This window comes from Corythoichthys intestinalis, chromosome 21 (genome assembly GCF_030265065.1).
Source record: "Corythoichthys intestinalis isolate RoL2023-P3 chromosome 21, ASM3026506v1, whole genome shotgun sequence".
Taxonomy (NCBI): domain Eukaryota; kingdom Metazoa; phylum Chordata; class Actinopteri; order Syngnathiformes; family Syngnathidae; genus Corythoichthys; species Corythoichthys intestinalis.
Window position 1 is genome coordinate 35105211 of NC_080415.1, and position 23610 is coordinate 35128820.

The 23610-nt window shown below is 37.3% G+C and overlaps 1 long non-coding RNA gene across 1 annotated transcript in view; it reads right to left on the bottom strand.

Moving 5' to 3' along the window:
* Window positions 1-1080: 1080 nt before the first annotated feature.
* The window catches only part of LOC130909221 (uncharacterized), a 295191-nt gene continuing 272661 nt past the window's right edge, over window positions 1081-23610 (bottom strand). Inside the window, exon 5 of the long non-coding RNA XR_009061715.1 lies at window positions 1081-1366. This is a non-coding gene — a long non-coding RNA (uncharacterized LOC130909221). The remainder of the gene's footprint in view (window positions 1367-23610) is intronic.

Below are 23610 nucleotides of genomic sequence, written 5' to 3' on the forward strand. Positions count from 1 at the left end.
GAACATCGATAAACATCAAGAAGTTTAGAGATGGTTTTGTATCCTTTCCCAGCTTTATACAAATCAACAATCCTTGATCACAGGTCTTCAGACAGCTCTTTTGACCGAGCATCAGACAATGCTTCTCATCAAGACAATTCTTACCAGGTGTGTGTTTTATAGTGGACAGGGCAGCTTTAAACCACTCATCAGTGATTGAGCACACACTTGAATTGGTTTCAATTGCTCTTTAAGTCCCTTCTGTCTTTGTTTGCATGCTATCCTCATTAAAATATGAATAGCTATAAATGTTTGGGTGGTTTTAGTTAAAGGAGATATTGTTTTTTCATCTGTGTGATTTTGATTAAGCTCAGATCACATTTGATGGTGATTTTGTGCAGAAATGTGAAAAATTTCAAAAGGTTACCACTGTACAATGTAGATTCTACATGAAGACTCATCAACCTTCCAGTTACTCTCAGGCTTGAGTTCTAACTCCTTCCCAACTGTAGCAAAGTTGGCATGCCTCTTCCACTTATTTGGAAAGAACAATTATTTTATTTAATCTAGTAATCTAATCCTACACCGTACAGTTTCATGCCTTATAAAGCTCTGCAATTAAGTGCCATTTCAACCCGTGCACAGTGATTTTCTTCAGCGATGTCCTTGATGGCTGAAATGGATTTTTGTGCAAACTGAAGAGAATTCAGATCTCAAAAAATAAACAAAAGCCCTACTTTAACTAAATGGTGTTATACTTGAACCCAATCGTTGCTCAGTCTCTGCAACAAAGGAATGAATCACACATGATTTGAATAAAAAATACCAGTGCACAGTACATATAATTTTGACGTACTTCTCATTTCATTGCTAGAGGGCGCTAGTTCTCTTTGAAACACCAGATAGGGGTTGTGTTCATGAAACTGGACTATAAAACCACCTTTAGATGTTTGGATTCCTTATTAGAATTACAATCAACTCAAGACAAATAAAAGAAGAAAAATGTTTTATTTAGACAGCCACTACAACATACACACAACTATGGAAAAAAGTAAATCTAGTGCAAAAAAAGGGCCATTCAGGGTTTAGCTTGCAACAACAAACCATTTGATGATGGATTGCAGTGGATAATGTTGTAATTCTGCAATAATAAGCTGCAGCGCACAGATTTTTATCTGAATGACCTTCTACAGACAGATGCGGTGCAGTGTAAAAAATATGATCTGCTACTTGCTATAAAGTACGCATAAGTTGAAAGAAACTTCACGCTGTTTGTACATGCAGAAACTTCATGAGGCTGATTTATTAAAATCCTAAAGGGTAAGCCGTTGTCTGTCTGCGGGTGTCAGCCGGGGTGCATACAGTGACGGGTGTCCCCTTGCCACTCCTGCAGGCACACAATAAAACATTGGGTTTCACTCACGTTCGTTCATTAAATAAACAATAAACAACAATCAAATCAGGACTGCTTTCAAAAACAACAACAAAAAATTAGGGCTGTCAAAATTATCGCGTTAACGTGCGGTAATGAATTTTTTAAATTAATCACATTAAATTATGTGATGCAATTAACGCACATGCCCCGCTCAAACAGATTAAAATGACAGCACAGTGCAATGTTACTTGTTACTTGTGTTTTTTGGGGTTTTGGCGTCCTCTGCTGGCGCTTGGGTGCGACTGATTTTATGGGTTTAAGCACCCATGAGCATTGTGTAATTATTGACATCAACAATGGCGGGCTACTAGTTTATTTTTAACAAATTTTATTAAAATGAAAACATTAAAAGGGGTTTAAATATAACATTTCTATAACTTGTACTAACATTTATCTTTTAAGAACTACAAGTCTTTCTATCCATGGATCGCTTTAACAGAATGTTAATAATGTTAATGCCATCTTGTTGATTTATTGTTATAATAAACAAATACAGTACTTATGTACCGTATGTTGAATGTATATATCCATCTTGTGTCTTATCTTTCCATTCCAACAATAATTTACAGAAAAATATAGCATATTTTATAGATGGTTTGAATTGCGATTATTTATGATGATTACGATTAATTACGATTCATCAATTTTTAATTAACTCGATTAAAAATTTTAATCGTTTGACAGCCCTACAAAAAATCCAACAATTGCGTTCGTAAATCAGTTACCTGAATGTAAGAGTAATTAGTTACTTGGCAAAGTAACTGGTAACTTTTCATGTTTTTTTTTTTTTTTTTTTTTAAAAATAAAAAAAAAAACAAAAAAACAACATAGGTCATACTATCTGTCATCCAAAGGGTTTTCGGGACAATTGGCCCTAGCCCAATACTTTACCCTAAACCATAGACTTCATAACACGAACCCAAGCAATGCCAGGCCATATTTCTAGTTCGATATAAAGCAGCAGCGTGGTCCTGAAGGTGCAGCGCTACTTTTGAGAGACCTGGTCACTATTGCATTGTGGGATCACAAGGAACATGCTTGTCTCCAGGGATTTTACAGCAGCGCAGAATCAATCAAAAAAGGTATGGTGCATGGCTCACCAACACTTAATCTTTGCCAGAAAGCAGCACAATTGGCGAGTTGAGCTATCTTGAACAGCTTCTGCAAGCATAGGAGCTAGAACTGTGTAAAATAATTGAGAGCTGCGAGGTAATTGAGGACATAGATCAATAATATCTAGGGGGTTGTTCTCATTATCGAGATACCCAGACACTTCCGAAAGTTATTGCTCAATGATGATAAATCTGAAGAGAAACGCGGCGAGAGAAGCGAGGAGAGAAAGGGAGTAATGAGATCTAAAAATTCGACAAACGAGACCCCCTGTCTATCTCATCACAAACTCATATCAAACCTCTCAGTGTGGCAGGTGGTTTAGCCGCTTCGCATTTCAAAAATGTCAGATCTCTACGCTTAGAAATGGGGATCTTTCCGGGGGAGCCTGACGGCTTCCCGTACCCTGATTTCCCCGAGGATTGGCATTCTCGACACGCATGGGTGTCTATGAGTGTTTAAACAGTCAACCCCCGCCCGAATCGCCCATCCGGCTTCACAAACTGCACCCATCTCCCTATTACGGCCTCTTCAATCCGCCCACGCTTCATTTCAGTTCCCATTGCCTGTTAGTGATGTATAAAGGGACCCGCGGAACTTCTAAAAGTGTTTAAAGAACTTGTTGGATAAGTCATTTCATTAAATGTTTACCCTGTCTTATCCACAAGTAGGCGGGCGGAGGGGGGTGATGAATGCCGAGTTTCAATTCTGAAATGCCACCTGGGGCAAAAACAGAAGCGCTGCAGTTCCTCTGATTGAGTATATTTTAAAGGAACACCTTTTCCGATCCTTGAGGGTCCGTGCACGGAGAAACGCAACTGCAGCAAAGCCGCACTCTCTCACACATTTATTTTCCAAGTTGTTTTTGGACCATCAGTTATCTAAAAACTTGCCTCAACTCAAATTCTAGCCAGTGTAAGAAAAATATGTTTATTACAGGGTATCCCAGGAGTTTCCATTACTATAAAAGAAGATATGGTTTTTCATGCGAAACCATTGTCATTTGAAAATGTGCTGTTCCGGTACATTGTTTTGAAAAACAAACAACAAAATATTGCAATTCATGCATTTCCTAAAAAGAGAAGTTGACTAGCAAATCCTACGTTAATGGTTACGTTTCCGTTTCCCTTCGTAATTCACAAAATCGAAATTTTGCAATGCAATAGAAACGGGTGAATACAAAACCAAAAACCAAAAAAACTAAAGAGTAAAACAAAAGACAACCCCCCACAAAAACCAACAAAAAACAAAAACCAGAAACCACCCAAAAACCAAAACAAAACCAAAACCAAAAACAAAAAAAACAAAACCCAAAAACAAAAAACTACAACATCAAAATACAAAAAAGAAAACGAACCAAGAAACAAAAACAAAAACAAAAAATAAAAAACAAACAACTAAAAACTAAAACCACAGACAACCCTCCCCAGAAAAAAACCACCAAAAAACCAAAAACCAACCAAAAACGAAACCAAAACCAAAAACCAAAACAAAAACCGAAAACAAAACAAAAAACCCAAAAACAAAACAAAAACGAAAACCAAACCAAAACAAAACAAACCAAAAAAAAAAAAACCAAACAAAATAAACCAAAAATGAAAACCAAACCAAAACACAAAACAAAACAAACCAAAAAAAAAGGAAAAAAAAAACCCTAAAACAAACCAAAAACGAAAACCAAACCAAGAAACAAAACAAAACAAACCAAAAAAACATAAACCAAAACCAAAACAAAACAAAAGAAAAAAATAGAAAACGAACCAAGAAACAAAACCAAAAAATAAAAAAACCAAACTACTAAAAACTAAAACCAAAGACAACCCTCCCCAAAAAAACCCAAAACCAGAAACCAACCCAAAACAAAAACAAAAAAAAAAAAAAAAAAAAAAACAAAAACGAAAACCAAACCAAAAAAAATAAAGAAAACCCCCCCAAAACAAATCATAAACGAAAACCAAACCAAGTAACAAAACATACCAAAAAAACAACCCCTCCCAAAAAAGGTACAAAAACGAAAACCAAACCAAACAACAACACAAAACAAAAACAAAAACCCAACAACAAAACAAACAAACAAAAAACAAACCAAAATAAAACGATACAAAAAAACCCAAAAGCAAACCAACCAAAAATCAAAATCATACAATGTAACGAAACAAAAACCGAAAAAAAAAAATCCTAAAAACCAAAAATGAAAACCAAACTAAAAACCAAACCAAAAAAAACAAAAACCCAAAAATAAAAAAATACCAAAAACAAAGAAACAAAAACACAACTCCCTCCCCCCAAAACAAAACCCCCAAAACCAAAACGTCACCAAAACATCATATCAAATAACATAACCAAAATAAAACACACACTCATATAGGTCTTTCACGTTTTGATATTAAAAGCACTATGCTATGCCACAACAAGCGAGTTTAAAATAATATTAGACCAAATTTTGGACACGAATCCATCCAAAAAAAGTGACACAAAAAGCTTAACAATTAAATCATTACAATAATTAGTCTTCCTTTCTAAGCCTCCTTGCCCCGCCAACACACAAAAAAAAATATCCAAACAGATGATGATGCCAGACCCAGAATGAGCAGCAGATTTTTGCAGTATGCTAGCATGCTATCGATAACCTTTCCTCTTCTCTTTTTGCCATGTGACCATATTGTCAACATATACGAGGTAGCACCATACTAGAAAGCTAGCATGATCGTCAATTCTGGTTGTGATGTCACTAGAACATTAGAACATAAATGAACATGTTAAAGAAAAGAAGTGCATTGAACGCCAATTAAACTTCAACAGATGACTCGGCTATCTTGTTCACCTTGTGTCAGAAATCCTTCCAAAATAAGAATAGGAAATGACTCTTGTACTGTATAATTAATATATTATATTTTTAGGACAGTGAAATAGGAGAAGAAACTGTCAGTGGTTAAAAGTGGTGTTGAATAAATTAGTCTTTGGAGCGTGTTTGAAAGTGACGATGGCGGAGCTCATTAAAGATAGGGAGGGTCCCGCTTATGGAGGTCTTTGGAGGTCACGATGATCATTTTCAAGTCAATTCACTGAGGGAAAAGGCAGTCGTGGAGGACTGGGGTAATGTCATCACAAGTCGGGACGGCTGAGTAAACACAGAAGAAGAACTCATTACTTTTTTTCTGCATGTGAAAATCTGGATAAAATAAATCAAAAATCTATTGCCAGTTTTTTTTTTTTTTTTTTTACACTTGCATCAAGGTTTTAATCATTAAATGCAACTCATTACTTATGGGGAAAACAGACAATTTGGTGCAGTGCTTTTCAAAATAAGGGACGTTCAGTGCTTTTCAAAATAAGGGACGTTCTCGCCAATAAAGGCAGGGGCGGATCTAGAAAAATATTGCTGGGGAAAAAAAAAAAAAGGAATTTCATTTTTTTAACAATCATTTTTGGGTTGTCAAACGAGAGTGTCCACGTCACATGAGACTTCCTGTCGTTTTGGTGGATGAATGGGCATAGACTTCAAAATGATATTGCCGGGATCAGAATCGACCTTCACTGCGCCACGCTTTCAAGTAGAGGGCCATCCCAAAATCCGCTTCAGTTATTCGCAATTGGTTGCAGTGACAGATGCAGCGATCCAACGCCGGGTTTATGTTGAAAAAGTACGAAAGCTGTACCGCATCCAAGCAGGAAGGATTGTCTCAGGAGTGATTTGTTAAGGGATTCAAGGTAATTATTATATTTTTCGTTTTTTCACAACAATTTTCAACGTAAAAAGCTCTTTGTTGTAAGGCTGTCGCCACATTGTCTAACAGACTAGCATCATTCTTTTAAAATATTTACGCAAAATAAATCCTAACTGCTAAATGCTAATTTTTTTTTTTTTTTTGCCTTTGACCAAAATCGAGACTGTTTTACGTCCATATCTATAAAGAATTCAGGGATTTAAGCATTTATTCACAGGAATTTTCACCGGAAAAGCTCTGTTTACATTTGGTGGCCGCCACATTGACTGAGAGACTAGCATCGTACTTCGACATATTTACGTAAAATAAATGCTAACTGCCTGTTTTTTTTGTTTAAAAATTTTTTTTTATAATAACCAAGAATCGAGACTGTTTTATGTACATTTCTACGAAGAATTCAGGGATTTAAGCATTTATTCACAAGAATTTTCACCTGAAAAGCTGTTTATATAAGACGGCCACCACATTGATTCAAAAGCATCGTACTTCGACATATTTGCGTAAAATAAATGCTAACTGCATGTTTTTTTTGCTTTTAATCAAGAATCGAGACTGTTTTACGTCCATATCTATAAAGAATTCAGGGATTTAAGCATTTTCTCACAAGAAATTTCACCGGAAAAGCTGTTTACATTTGGTGGCTGCCACACTGACTGAGAGACTAGCGTCGTACTTCGATATATTTACGTAATATAAATGCTAACTGCACATTTTTTTTCGCTTTTAACCAAGAATCGAGACTGTTTCACATCCATATCGATAAAGAATTCAGGGATTTAAGCATTTTCTCACAAGAAATTTCACCGGAAAAGCTGTTTACATTTGGTGGCTGCCACACTGACTGAGAGACTAGCGTCGTACTTCGATATATTTACGTAATATAAATGCTAACTGCACATTTGTTTTCGCTTTTAATCAAGAATCGAGACTGTTTCACATCCATATCTATAAAGAATTCAGGGATTTAAGCATTTTCTCACAAGAAATTTCACCGGAAAAGCTGTTTACATATGGAGGCCGCCACATTGGCTAACAGACTAGCATCGTACTTCGACATATTTACGTAAAATAAATAATAACAGTAAGTTTTTTTTGTTGTTGTTGTGCTTTTAACCAATAATCGAGACTGTTTTACGTCCATATCTATAAAGAATTCAGGGATTTAAGCATTTATTCACAAGAATTTTCACCGAAAAAGCTCTGTTTACATATGGAGGCTGCCACATTGGCTAACAGACTTGCATCGTACTTCGACATATATACGTTAAATAAATGCTAACTGCACATTTTTTTTTTGGGGCTTTTAACCAAGAATCTAGACTGTTTTATGTCCATATCTATAAAGCATTCAGGGATTTAAGCATTTACTCACAAGAATTTTCAACGGAAAAACTCTTTACATGTGGCCGCCACCACATTGACTAACAGACTAGCATCGTACGTCGACATATTTACGTAAAATGAATAATAACAGCGCGTTTTTTTTTTTTTTTTTTTGCTTTTAACCAATAATCGAGACTGTTTTACATCCATATCTATAAAGAATTCTGGGATTTAAGTATTTATTCACAAGAATTTTCAACGAAAAAGCTCTTTGTGATTCCACTAGGTCAGTTTTGTTGGCCATGCAAACAATGCAGGCCGTCTGTTAATCGACCCACGCCCCGTGTCCTGTCAATATCATTATGAAGTCTATGGAATGGGGAACATGGGAGAAACCGTTTTGGCTGGGCGGCGCGCCGAAGAAGCTATTGTAAAACAAAAGAAAGAAATATTATACATGGTAGCTTTTGCATTACATGCATAGCTCCCATCAATTATTATAAGGGTTCTCGCTGACACCACTACTTAATTGATGGCAGTAAAAGAGCTTTTGCTTTTTCATTGTTGGCAAGCCTGTTTTTAAGGGTGGCAGTTGCCACCCTGGAGGAGCCGCCCCTGAATATAGGCGTTTACGTATGAATGAAAATGTGTAATTATACCTACAGAAGTCAAGTTAAATATTAGGGAGGCCAAAATTACCTGAAACTTTAAAAAGTTGAGTTTATATGGTCACTTTGCAGGGACTCCATTTCCAACAGTGCAGAACCATCACATTTAATAGCAAAATGGAACCCAAATCACCTCGTACCTTCATTACAAAGGCTACTGGTTTTCTTGGAGCAAGAATCTGGGCTTTGTATTAAAGTGCAAGGTCTGCTCCAACGTTCACGCTCACCAGAGGCAATACACTAACTTTGACAGCTCAGACGGCTGGCTGGGTATGTTCTTTCAAATTATGTCTACATACTTCTCCTATAGGATTTGTGGCTTCACTGGATCAAGTGAAAAGTTTATAAAGCAACGTTCTTTGGCCTCAACAAAAGTTGATCGTCTGATCTCAGATTATGTGAGGACAGGATTAAAAGCATTTAAGTGTTCTCAATAGTGAAGTCCCAAAATCAATTGGCAGACTATTAATAATACTGTTTATAATCTGGAGTGTTTCCCAACTTTAATACTAGTACTGTAGTATCAAATTCTATGAAACTCGCAACAGCCATTTTAAAATAATTTCATCAAAATTTATTTGACAGTTGGTTCATAAGACAGCGATAATTATTACATGACACTGTCATGAGCATTAATGAATGCTTATGACAGATGTCATAAAGTGTCATCCGGAAAATTCAGTCACTGTTGGTGTCATTGTCGTGACAACTTTTTATATGAATTATATCACTTTTGATGCAAATATGACAATGTTTCCATCAAGGTAACGTGATAAACAAATGATATCACTTTTGATGCTAAGTTGACATAGTTTGAGATATCTTTGTCATGACCAGAGGTCGGTAGAGTAACCAAAAATTTGACTCAATTAAGAGTAGCATTAGCATACTTCAAAATAATATTACTTAAGTAAAAGTAGTCAGACAAAAAAATGTACTCAAGTACAAGTAAAAAAAAGTATTTGGTGAAAAGAATAGCCAAGGAATGAGTAACACTGTGAGTAACTGATTATGATGTTTGATTTTTTTTTCTAAGTACAAAGTTATCTCTATAAACTGTTATTATTATACTGTGCTATAACATATTACATGAAGACATGAAGCCCAAAAAATACTAAGGAGCCCCTGAACGACACTGACAGAAATTAAATAAATTTAAGCAATCTGGTGCGCACCAGAAACTATCTGGTAAACATTAGCATTATATAGCATTTAAGCTAGCGGACTTTTGCTATGCAAGTTAGCCAATTGTTGTAAATATTAGCAATATAGGCCTAAAGGATTTAAGCTAGCAGACTTTTGCTATGCAAGTTAGCCAATTTTTGTAAACATTAGCATTATATAGCATTTAAGCTGGCGGACTTTTGCTAGGCAAGTTAGCCAATTGCAACAATTGGCTAACTTAAATAGCAAAAGCAAAAACTAAAAATGTTTTTGTCTGTAAAATTAAAAAAAAAAAAAAAAAAAATCTACTCCCAAAATAAATGAAAGTTTCAAACTATTATGAATTAAGATTGACAGACCAGCACATATTGTAGCGTCTACATAGCCTGCAATGCCAATTAGGTGATAATACACACTAAGTAGGAAAAACGTACATTATTTTCAATTAATTATACCCGCCTAGATGCCACAAACTGTAAGTAAAAAAGTTGTTCGAGAGTTTAAAAGGACACTCGTCGTTAGCATTAGCCTAATGCTAATGCTACGAGTTACATTTAGTGTGTGATAATCGCTCAGCACAGACCTTTAAAGGCTAAAGCAAAATTGCATATTCTTTCTGGCCAAGAAAACAAATCTTACTGTGTGTGCAAGCCTGCATGGCGACTGGAGAAGACACACTGTTGAGTCGGGAAGGGGGGGCTCGTTATAATCTCGACATCGTCATGAAAAAAGTGACGAAATATTTTCGTTGTCGTCATCGTTGACGAAACACTGGTTTCTACAGTACTGTATGCCGTCGATGGAATTACTCTTCACATTCCACATGTCCAGCATAGCTAGTAATGTTGTTAACAAATCTACCATCGAAGTTCAATATTAACACAACATCCTCCAAACATGACATTGGATTTTTATTGTTTTAATTGTGTTCACAATATAGCAGCTTGCCAAGTTGCAAGCAAAAACGAATCGTGCCCAAATTCAACCTTGGTGAAGGTCCGTTGTTTCCCCGAGTACTATATTTTAGCTTTGATTCTTCGCATGAGGGCTTCTCTCTTGTCCTGAGAGATCTGCTCTCCAATTACAGTTTTGGCTCTTATAGCTGTAGTACGTGCTCCACTTGAACACAGCTGAAGAATCAGACTGGGAGTGTATAGTGAATGCCTATGAAAGCGCTCCCCTTCAAATGCCATTTTCCTTTCTGAGTGGATATTGTCTTCACTCTGGTCATTAAAATCAGACAGTGTGTGAAGGGGAGGGATTAAATGAGGAATGGATGGATGGATGGATGGAGGCACATGGGAGATGGCTGGAAAGAGACTTGTGTCTTATGGCCAAACTGTCCTCTGCAAGGTCGTCACAGTGATTGACTTGTTTGTGAGGCGAACAGGATTGTAGGAAATGGGAATGAACGCTATCCAGGCTACGTTTCTGTTGCCATTTGGTCCATAACAAATGTACCCATACCAAAGGGACAGTGAATTGAACATCCCCAGAATCCTATGATTGAGTAGGCGAGTTCTATTGTTTTTATTAAGGCTGCCAAAATTATCGCGTTAACGGGCGGTAATTAATTTTTTGAATTAATCACGTTAAAATATTTGACGCATTTAACGCACATGCCCCGATCAAACAGATTAAAATGACAGCGCAGTGTCATGTCCACCTGTTACTTGTGTTTTTTGGTGTTTTGTCGCCCTCTGCTGGCGCTTGGGTGCGACTAATTTTATGGGATTCAGCACCATGAGCATCGTGTAATTATTGACATCAACAATGGCGAGCTACTAGTTTATTTTTTGATTGAAAATTTTACAAATTTTATTAAAACGAAAACATTAAGAGGGGCTTGAATATAAAATTTCTACAACTTGCACTAACATTTATCTTTGAAGGGAAAAGGTACCGTTCTCGCACACACCATATAATTGTTTGCATTAGTATAACACATTCATTTAACTATAGTTTAGGCAGACTTCACTCAGTGGCCTTAAACACAGTAAAGTGAATCACCTTATCGGCGCTCAAAAATGGTACCGTTTCTCGTAGGCACCGTTTGCATTACTCGAACACACATAATATAATCAATCAGGGAATAGTATCATTTCTCATATTCACTGTAGGACGGCACTACTGTAACACACCTAATGTAAAATAAATAGCACACCATCGTTTAAAGAAACAGAATAGATACACAATGCCATCTTATCACAGAACCCAGCGTGTGCGTCACGAGCAAGATTGTCGCACCAACTCTGGCAATCAGTTCTCCCGACAAACGAACAAAGACCAGCGCGCTTTGTCCTAAAACAAGTAGTGCCAGCCCGGATAACAAAGTTGATAGCTGGTGCTTGTGACGCCAAGACCAGCGTCGGTCGCTGTGGCAACCACATACCATTCACGCACGAACCTAAACAGTCCGAAACCGGCCAGAGAGGGAAGATCCCAAAGCAACGCCTGGACACACCTTCGGCCAGCCCACGGACTTAAAAAACACTGGACAGAGATAAGACAGATTTTTGGAAACATGTAGCCTTGTTTTGGATCCAGAATTGTCCCTCCGTCGTCTGTTTTTGCCTTGTTTTTGACCATTGTCGACGAATAAATTGTCAACCTGCTTTCGGCGAGTCTTTTTCAAACTTTTGGAACATGGAGTCAGTACAAAGGGTTAATATCAGAGATGAACGTGCAAAGTTCTGCCTTCCCGGTTGGCGCACGCGAGGCAGCATCGGCCGAGCGGCACTTGTTTTGGCTGTCGCTGTTTCCGTGCGGCTTGACTGGGGAGGCGAATTTCAACATCTTTTAAGAACTACAAGTCTTTCTATCCATGGATCGCTTTAACAAAATGTTAATAATGATAATGGCATCTTGTGGATTTATTGTTATAATAAACAAGTACAGTATGTTGAATGTTTATGTCCGTCTTGTTCTTATCTTTCCATTCCTACAATAATTTACAGAAAAATATGGCATAATTTATATATGGTTTGAATTGAGATTAATTTTTAAACTGTGATTAACTCGATTAAAAATTTTAATAGTTTGACAGCCCTATTTTTTATGTTTCATTTCCTTTAAGGTGTGCAACGTAGGATTTGCACTTAAATTGGTCATGAAATGATCATAACATTTCAATAGACATTAAAGAAACGTGTTTTTTGGAAATATTTCCAAAGCAGCTATCAGAGGTTAAGCAGAGATTTTCACATTTTAAAAGGTGATTTGCCCATCGTAAATTTCTTTCTGTTGGATGCCCAAGATTTGGACTCTACAGTGGTATGATAAAGTATCTGAACCTTTCGGAATTTCTCACATATCTGCATTGAATCACCATCAAATGTGATCTGATCTTTGTAAAAATCACACAGATGAAAAAGCAGTGTCTGCTTTAACTAAAACCACCCAAACATTTTTAGGTTGTAATATTTTAATGAGGATAGTATGCAAATAATGACAGAAGGGGGAAAAAAAATAAATAAGTGAACAATCACATTTAATATTTTGTGGCCCCCCCTTTGGCAGCAATATCTTTAACCAGATGCTTCCTGTAGCTGCAGATCAGTCTGGCACATCGATCAGGACTAATTCCTCTCTACAAAACTGGTGTAGTTCAGTCAGATTGCGGGGATGTCTGGCATGAATCACTGTCTTTAGGTCATGCCATAGAATCTCAATGGGGTTCAAGTCTGGTCTTTGACTTGGCCACTCCAGAATGTGTATTTTGTTTTAATGAAACCATTCTGAAGTTGATTTACTTCTGTGTTTTGGATCGTTGTCTTGTTGCAGCATCGATTCGCTTTTTAGCTTCAACTGTCTGACAGACGGCCTCAGGTTTTCCTGCAAAACACCCTGACAAACTTTTTGATACTTCCATTAGTGATTCCAAGTTGTCCAAGCCCTCAGGTAGCAAAACAACCCAAATCATGATACTTCCTCCACCACGCTTCACGGTGGGGATGAGGTGTTGATGTTGGTGAGCTGTTCCATTTTTCCTCCACACATGACATTGGTAGTGTGTTAGTCCCAAACAATTCAACTCTGGAACCGGTCTTCTGCATGTTCCAAGAACAAGAACCAAGCAGGGTGAGGCAGCATTTAGTTATTATGCTCCTCACCTCTGGAACAAGTTACCTGAACGTCTGAAGTATGCTCAAACTGTTAGCTCTTTTAAATCAGGGCTAAAAACGCTTTTGTTTAGCACTGCATATCTATAACTGTCTATATATTTCAATCTACCTGCTTTCTATTCCTCTTGTTTTTATCTCCATTGCTGGTTTCAATTATTATTATTTGTAGTAGTTTTTGTTTTATTTTTATTTTATTTATTTATTTTTATTCTGTGATTAAATGCGATCTTTTGTCTTCGTTTCTACGTTGTGTTGATTTAAATGTGATTTTTATGATCTTCATGTGATGTAAAGCACTTTGAATTGCCTTGTGTTGAATTGTGCTATATAAATAAATTTGCCTTGCCTTGCCTTGCCTTTTGTTTCATCGGTCCACAAAATATTTTGCCAAAACCTCTGTGGACAGTCCAAGTGCCTTTTTGCGAATATTAAACGGGCAACAATGTTTTTTTTTCCAGACAGCAGTGGCTTCCTCCGTGGAGTCCTCCCACGAACACCATTCTTGGCCATAGTTTTTCATATAGTTGATGTGTGCACAGAGATATTGGGCTGTGCTAATGATTTCTGTCAGTCTTTAGCAGACACTCCATGGTTCTTTTTTTATCTCTCTGAGTATTCTGTGCTGAACTCTTTGCGTCACCTTTAGTGGACCACCACTCTTTGGGAGAGAAGCAACAGTGCCAAACTCTCTCCATTTGTAGACAACTTCTCTGTTAATTGATGAACATCCACGCTTTTAGAGATGGTTTTGTATCCTTTCCCAGCTTTATACAAATCAACAATCCTTGATCGCAAGACTTCAGACAGCTCTTTTGACCGAGCCATGATGCACATCAGACAATGCTTCTCATCAAGACATTTCTTACTAGGTGTGTGTTTTATAGTGGGCAGGGCAGCTTTAAACCACTCATCAGTGATTAGGCACACACCTCACTTAACTTAAATACTTGCAACATGAAGCAATGATCACAGAATCCCATAATTTGAAAAATAAGGTCCTAATGAAACCTTTTTTTCAAATTTGTAAAAAAAAAAAGTCAAAATGAATAAGCGTAATAAGCACTCTGATATCTATAACCCTTGCTCAATCCTGTTTGGTTTTCTCATGGAACCTGCAGATGCATGTGTTGACTTGCATTCATCATTTTTTTTGTCAAAAAGAATTGTCAAAATTCTGAATTGGTCTCAAAATCATGAAATTTTAAAGGTATCAATGTGATACGTTTGGGAATAGAGGGTTAAATTGTTTGGTAAAAAACGTGTTTCAATTGCTCTTTAAGTCTCCTTAAGCTGAGGGTTTACTTACTTATTTCCCCTCTTCCAGGAGTGGACTGGTAATCTGTAGCTTCTGGAGGATCACAGAACGGCCGGTGCTCTGGACGGCCGGCGGCCGCTATACATACATCACTGTTTTTATCCCCGCTATCCTCTATGATTCTGTAGAGTTCACATTCAATCCGACAGGTGGCAGCAATGCGCCTGGCTTTTAACTGAAAGTTCCCCAGACAAGCGCAGGGCAAGTAAGTAGGGATGAAGAGAGCTACTTGCTCGGTATATTGGCAATTGTTATCCACCAGGTATCTACATTTGAAATGAAATAAATGGCAATTAAAGGGTTAGTGCCAGCTAATCCATGTCCCCATTTGCAATCGTGTCAAGTGACAGTATGCTAGTCTTACTGTCCCTCTCCTAAGAAAAAATATTTTAGCTGTAAAACAACGTATGCACACGCAGCAGCAATATTAATTCAGAAGAAATATAGTCTCCTGCCTTTTCTGGTTCTACATAGAGATCCTGAGAGTGTTCTGTTCATTTCTCAGCGAGTATTCAACTTAAAATGTATAATTACAGCCTCTTTTAATTGTGATTTATCATAAATCATACAATTTCTTTGTGCTTCAGGCAGTCTCCTGCCTTCTTTGGTTCTACATTAAGACCTGGACTGTGCTGTTAATTTCTCAGAGTATTCAAGTTAAAATAATGCAAATAAATTAAAAAAAAAAAAAAAAAAAAAAAAAAAATGTAATGTGTAGTTCTTCATAGCCGCTTCAAAGTGCACGAAATTGATGCATTTTACAATAAAATGCAATAAAAAAAAAAGTCCGCCCCTGCCCTCTTCTGTCATTATTTACATGCTATCCTCATTAAAATATGAAAACCTATAAATGTTTAGGTTGTTTTAGTTCAAGCAGGCACTGTTTTTTCATCTGTGTGATTTTGACAAAGATCAGATCACATTTGATGATGATTTTATGCAGAAATGTGAGAGATTCCAAAAGGTTCAGATCCTTTTTCACACCACTGTATTTCTCACGGTATTAATGTGCAGCCATTGAGGTATGTTTTTGATAGCCAATATCTCCATTGATTTACTTTATAGCATTATTGTACGCTCTTCGTCATGATCGTATTTTCGGGAGGGATCACTGTATTTTGATTTAGTTGCATTTCCCTTTTAGGCCATCAATTTGTTATATATTTTTTTCGCCGCCAAAGTTTTTGTCGCCATTGTAGGCTAGGAACACCACTGCGAGTTCTGCAGTCTGCACAACATTTGCAATACACATGACTGACACCTTTACGACTGGGGTGTAACTATATTGCCTATCATGTCATCATTTGCCATTAAAATCGGGCGAAACACGTTCTCATCACTTACATTGCCAATTTTTCTTCATCCAATGTGCTAACTGATGTTTCGGCTGCGTAACAGAGACTGGTCAATGGAGAATAATTGATATCCCGTAATTAATGAGACATGACCATCTGACAATTTTTCCCCCCAAGTGACATGCTCCGACGTTTCCTGTAGGGCACTCATTTGGAAAATGAAATGGATCTTTACATATGGGACAATGACCTGATTTATCGCGCACATTTTAGCAACACATTGTGCTTACTGCATCAGAATGGAAATCCAAGTCGCCACTATTCATTTGTGTTTCCCATTAGTAATCCAACTGGGGACGCTCGCTCCTTCCATTGACGTAGATGATCATTTCTTAATCACATTAAACCTTTCAACGCAAGCTATTGTTTGTTAGAAATTGTCCAGAAACATGGTCTTGGAGGACAAAGGAATGACACTATGAGTCAAATCTGATGAAGGGGGATTCAACAGTTAACTGGGTTATGTCCATCTTAAGCATCCAAATGTTACAGGCATTTTCATCAATCATGGGCTGTTACTTCATACAGAGAATGGGCAGTAACTGAGGGGCCATTTACATGGTGGCTCTCCGAGAAGACGAAAAATTTCATGTTTGCATTTATATGGGCCCGTCTCCATTCGAACAATGTTGCAATTCCGCATGAAAACGAGGTAGTATTCATGCCAGGCCCTAGAGGGCAGTGCAGATTTACAATGCGACAGCGAATGATGAACTTTGACCCCACCAAAGTTCCTCAGCCTGGAAAAAAATATGCCCGCCCACTCGAAGCGATGGTATTTTTCTATTGTTCAAAAAGGCACAAAAATGGAAACATTTAACATACTTAATTTAAAAATATTATTAAAACTAGAGATGTCCCGATCATCGATCGGGTCCGATCACGTCATTTTTAAAGTATCGGAATTGGCAAAAAAATATCGGACATGCCTTTTTCAACATATATATATATATATATATATATATATATATATATATATGTTTTTTTTTTTTTTTTTTAAATTAAATCGTTTTCTAATTGTATTTAACCTTACAGACAAAATGTCTTGCACTCATCCAGAGTCTTTAGTTTTGGCTTAAAGTGGGGCTGTCAAATTTATCGCGTTAACGGCGGTAATAACATTAAAATATTTAACGCAATTTACGCACGCGCTGCACTACCCACTCACGCATTGTCGCGTTCAATCTATATTGGCACAGTATTACGAATACATAGAACTAAAAGGCAACATAAAATGAGTAGAGAGAATTTTGGCAGCCTTTGAAGCCTTTTTAATTTGGCCAAAGCCTTACAATCCCTCTCTCAACGATCAGAAATATCGTGGGAAGCAATGTGGTGAAGAAAGGTAGGAGTTGATCTTTTTCTTTACTATTTCATCTCCCAACGCTGAGAAGATATATCAATTGGTACCATTACGCACAGTCATGGTTGCACTTCCCATCATGCATTTGGGCAGACGTTAAATGGCTGAATTATCATTTACTGAAAGCTCATAAAAATCCACTAAATGGCAATATTTAGTCACAATATACAAAGTCACATTTGTCCTTTAAGAATTACAAGTCTTTCTATCCGTGGATCCCTCTCACAGAAAGAATGTTAATAATATAAATGCCATCTTGAGGGTTTATTGTCATAATAAACAAATACAGTACTTAGGTACTGTATGTTGAATGTATATATTCGTCCGAGTTTTATTCATTTTTTTCTTAATGCATTGCCAAAATGTATAAAATCGGGAAAAATTATCGAGAATGATTGGAATTAAATCGGGAGCAAAAAAAAAAAAGCAATCGGATCGGGTAATATCGGGATCGGCAGATACTCAAACTAAAACGATCGGATCAGGAGCAAAACAACATGATCGAAACAACCCTAATTAAAACAGTAAATTAAAGCCGACATTCCGCCATATTTGCTGTTTTTAATGTTTAGTAGCACCGCTGCGCACGCCCAATGTGACTTGTACAAGTGCTGACGTTATCGGCGCGGTGTCGCGCCACGGGAGCTTTTAATATACATGCGGAGATAGCACCCCTTTATCCCCCGCAATCGAATTCTTCCACTTTGGAGGCAGGATTCAGAATTTTTTGTCTTCGCTGACACCATATGTACGCGAGGCAACTCAACAGTCATTGTGTCTTCATGTCGCAGAGTCGCCATGTAAACTGCCCCTGAGCATGCATAGTACGGAATCACTTTGGGATGAGAAAAGGCCTTAAACCTAGTAGAGGATTGAGATTTGGATTGTCCAGGTCTTTAAGTCAATCTATTTGGACATCCCTGTTTCTGCACTGAGCTAACTTTCCCAAAGAGTTGACATGTAGACAAACAGATAACCAGAGTGAACCTCTCCAGCTATTAAACATCTGTGAAGTAACTTCACAGATGTTTATCTCCTTCACTGAAGTGGGAACTGCATCTTAAGATACGGAGGGTTCTCATTTCCTACCCCATTCACAAAGCTGCCTGAAGATTCTATTTCGTCATCTATTCTTGTATTAGTTGTTATTATTTTGTTTCTTTTTCTATAGCAGACTGAGAGAGCGGGTTTCCACTAATCCATCATACCCAGTGCTTAATTTGTAAATCATAAGGTGCCGGAATGCAAAGTACATATGACAGCGTAGGGATGACGAGACGGGCACAGGTCCTGGAACATACGCAGAAAATGGTACTGAAAACAACACGCAAATGTCCACTTGCCATGCTATGGGACTTACAAGCCTCAATTTCAGATAATATCCATGGTATAAATGTTATGACATCAATTTACATATATTTAGGCTATACTCTGCACAGCATGGGCAATTGCCCACATAACCACAGGTGGGACTCTCGCGCTCCATTAATATTCAACTAATTAATATTAATAGTAGTAGTCGTATATATTGGATCGGGATCGCAATATTTGGTCTTGGTATTACTTGGTATCGGATCGAATCCAAAATCACTGGTATCGCCCATCACTACTGTCCATGTTCATTCGAAATAGTTGGAAACCTTTTTTTGTTTTTGGAGTAAAATTTTTAAATTTTACAGATGAAAACATTTTTAGAAAAGGTCGACTAAAACTAGACGAAATTATATTCAATTATATATTAAAATAAGACACTTTCAGATGTTCCACAGCCTGTATGTAATTGTGAACCATGATTGTCTTGTATGTACTCTACACTATATACCAGTATTGTTGAAAAGTGAGCCTGTTCTGAATTGACCTCTGAATAAATAATGGCAAAATGAAAAAGGCGAAATGAACTGAAAAAAATCCTCATATCTACTGTAAATTGAATTAGTCATGTTTGTTTAAAAAAATTGCCACACTGCAGTCAAAACATGTACGGATAAAAAAATATTAAATTATTGTTCATATTTATAAACACAATATTTATCATGTGAATGAAATGGATTAAAGAAAATTCTCGCTGGGTTGGACGAGCCACATATATAACATTTTTTCCCCCTCTTCATTCTACAGACCGATGAGACCATTTTTATGTCCTTATATTACATTCATTTATTCTCTTTACTGCTTATATTCATGAGGGTCACGGGTTCCTATATTACACAATTGTTGAATTATAGCATCCCATTTTCAACTTTATTCTACTTATACCTTCACAAAGCGTCGCAATAAATGATACCTTGCCTTCACAGCAGCAGAAAACAAACTGCAGTACTAACTAATCATATACAATCATGTGAAAAAAAATTAGGACACCCCATTTAATATTCAGTTCTTCATTAAGAAATGTTAACAATTGAATGTCTGATCTTGTTTTTCTTTATCACTGGAAAAGAAAGTGATTTAATTGCAGGTAAACAACAAAAATTAACATTTTTTTACTCATTAACACTAAAAGTCCCAGAGAATTCTGGTACTCCTAATAGTCCCAAGCAATGCCCGATATGGCTTACCCCCTGGGAAAATCCAGAGGTGGCCAAAATGACCCAAATGCTTTTGAATTGGCAAGTCGTTGTCCGACAGACAAAAAAAAAAAAAAACGTTCATATGGAAATGCATCTACTAGAAATACATTGTGCTGGTATGCGGCCCAAACGGAAGGGAACACACCACGGTTGAATTATTCATGTGATAGTTTGCGTCAGTTCAAGTCAGGCTACATATTTATTCATTTACATGTATTTATGGAGTTTGACACTTTTTACAGTTTTTAACTCACTTCTCCTACACTACACAAAAAAACAGAAAAAAAATGCCCCAGATATATACATTGTTTTGAAATATAGCGTTTTAGAACTGCAATTTGAGTGAAAAGCAGGAATTGTGTTTATAGTTTAGAAGGGCTGAATCAGGGGCATGGAGCATGAATTGCGGTCATTGTGTCTGAAGTTAGTCCAAGAAAAATGTGTGAAAACTTTGAGGAAAACAGTAACAGGCTGAGTTTATGTTGTGGGAAGGGGAATATATTAGGAGAATATTAGGAGTATTTGTCTTGGGAAATGCCAAGTTGGCCTCTGCTGGGTTTTCTAGTGTTAAACCAAATATATCGACAAAAATGCACATTCTAACTGAGGAAAAAGTTAGGACACCCTTCTACCTAACAGCTAGTGTTACCCCCTTAACTTCAGTGAGACGCTTTTGTAGCCATCTACCAGTCTTTGACATCAATATGAAGAAAATTTGCCCCACTCCTCAACGCAGAATACCTTCAACAGTGACTGACTGTTGAAGCGAGAGAGAACACAGTGGTGAGATCAAAGGAGCTGTCTGAGGCCTTCAGAAAGAGGATTGTAGACGCTTATGAGTCTGGTAAGGGATTTCAAAAGATCTTAAAAGAATATACAATCAGCCATTCCACTGTGCGGAAAATAGTCTACCTGTGGAGGACATTCAAAACAACTGGCAACATGCCCAGGTCTGGCCGTCCAAGCAAGTTCACCTCGAGAGCAGACCGCAAGATGCTAAAAGAAGTCTCTAAAAACCCTAAAATGTCATCACAGGACCTACAGCAGGTCCTTGCTACTGTTGATGTGAAAGTGCATGCCTGTACAATCAGAAACAGACTTAAAAGGTTTAACCTTTATAGGAGGTGTGCAAGGCAGAAGCCTTTGCTCTCCAAGAAGAACATGAGAGCCAGACTAAAGTTTGCCATAGTGAATGGAGACAAAGACCAGGACTTCTGGAATAATGTCCTTTGGACAAATGAATCTAAAATTGAAATTTTTGGACACCAGAACAGAGGACATGTTTGGCGTAAACCCAATACAGCATTCCAGGAAAAGAACCTCATACTAACTGTGAAGCACAGAGGTAGAAGTGTCATGGTTTGGGGATGCTTTGCTACAGCAGGACCTGTTCAGCTCACTATCATAGAATCCACCATGAATTATATCGTGTATCAGAGAGTGCTTAAGGAACATGTGAGATCATCTGGGAAAAAAATTAAAGCTGAAGCGAAACTGGACCCTGCAACATGACAATGACCCAAAAAATACCAGTAAATCCACCAAAGACTGGCTGAAAAGAAATGGAGAGTCTTGGAATGGCCGAGTCAAAGCCCAGATCTTAACCCAACTGAGATGCTGCGGGGTGACTTGAGAGGGGCTGTAAATGCAAGAAAGCCTTCAAACATCTAACAGCTGAAAGTATTCTGCGTTGAGGAGTAGGGCAAACTTTCTTCAGACCGATGTCAAAGACTGGTAGATGGCTACAAAAAGCATCTCACTGGTTATTTCAGCCAAAGGGGGTAAGACTAGCTATTAGGTAGTAGGGTGTCCTAACTTTTTCCTCAGAATATGCATTTTTGTTGATATATTTAATTTAATGAGTAAAACTATTAATTTTTGTTGTTTACCAGCTATTAAATCACTTTTTTTTCCAGAGATAAAGAAAAACAAGCTCAGACATTGATATGTATAACATTTCTCAATAAAGAACTGACTATTTAATGGGGGTGTCCTAATTTTTTCCCATGACTGTACATGAACTAAAATGGCAATATACACAGTTCAGGCGATAAAAATTCAGATTTGTTTGGCCCTTAAGTGGTACAATTTGAAGGAACAAGGAAAAAACAAAACAAAACAGCCACTCTGAGTCACCTCTGTCTGGCCGGCTCTGACATTTTATTGGGTAGTCATCTTTTCCTCATTCCGACTCGAGAAGGAACTGTGACACTCCAAATGCTTACTTCCTCTTATTTCATCATTGTTTTACTCACCTGGAAGATTAAGGTCTTTCAAGTGTCTGGCAGTGTTTAAGAATCACACAGTTGCCTCAGACTCTGAAGAAAGGTTTGTGAAGTGCTTCCCATTCGGATGAAACAGCTCAAATCTCATGAGACTTTGGACTTTACAGTTTATAATTATTTAAATTCGTGTCTTACATTAACTGCATGAATGAGACTGGCTCACCAAAGGTGGTTACTACAACACTTCTCAGTAGTATGGTTCAACATTAAAGAGCTTTTTAGTAGAAAAGCTACTTTTGTGATCACAAAGCGATAGCGCGGTAGCGTTGACAGAAGCTACATTTCCCCAGACAGTTCTAAACCTTAAACGCATCTCTTCCGTCTGACGTAACATGCGCTAACAGTCTGCTGATGACTGCCCTAGACGGTTCTCATTGAAAGAAAGGGAGAGGAAGAGCCATTTCTGCAATCCGCGAGGGTCGTATCTTAAATTGATGCTACATGCCGAATTCACAAAGAACATCTATTCTTCATCGTGTTTGTTTACTGTGTGATTCCAAAAAGAAGCTCCAAGACTCTAAGCACAAATTTAAAGACACATTCCTTTATACCGCTTGTCCTCTTAACAGTTGCGGGGTTGCTGGAGCCTATTTGTTTTTATTTTGAGGTTTCGAAAAACAACAAAATGGAACGTGCATAACATGCCCCTTATCTGGGCATGTCTTTGATTTTCTTTATTATCTCGGTTTTGTTTTTGAAGTCTGCAAATAGGTGTTCTGATTAGGGCTGTCAAACGATTAAAATTTTTAATCGAGTTAATTACAGCTTAAAAATTAATTAATCGTAATTAATCGCAATTAAAACCATCTATAAAATATGCCATATTTTTCTGTATATTATTGTTGGAATGGAAAGATAAGACACAAGATGGATATATACATTCAACATACGGTACATAAGGACTGTATTTGTTTACAATAAATCAACAAGATGGCAATAACATTATTAACATTCTGTTAAAGTGATCCATGGATAGAAAGACTCGAGTTCTTAAAGATGAATATTAGTACAAGTTATAGGAATTTTATATTAAAACCCCTCTTAATGTTTTCGTTTTAATAAAATTTGTAAAATTGTCAATCAAAAAATAAACCAGTAGCCCGCCATTGTTGATGTCAATAACTACTTACACAATGGTAATGGATGGATGCTGAAGCCTATAAAAGCAGTCGCACACAAGCGCCAGCAGAG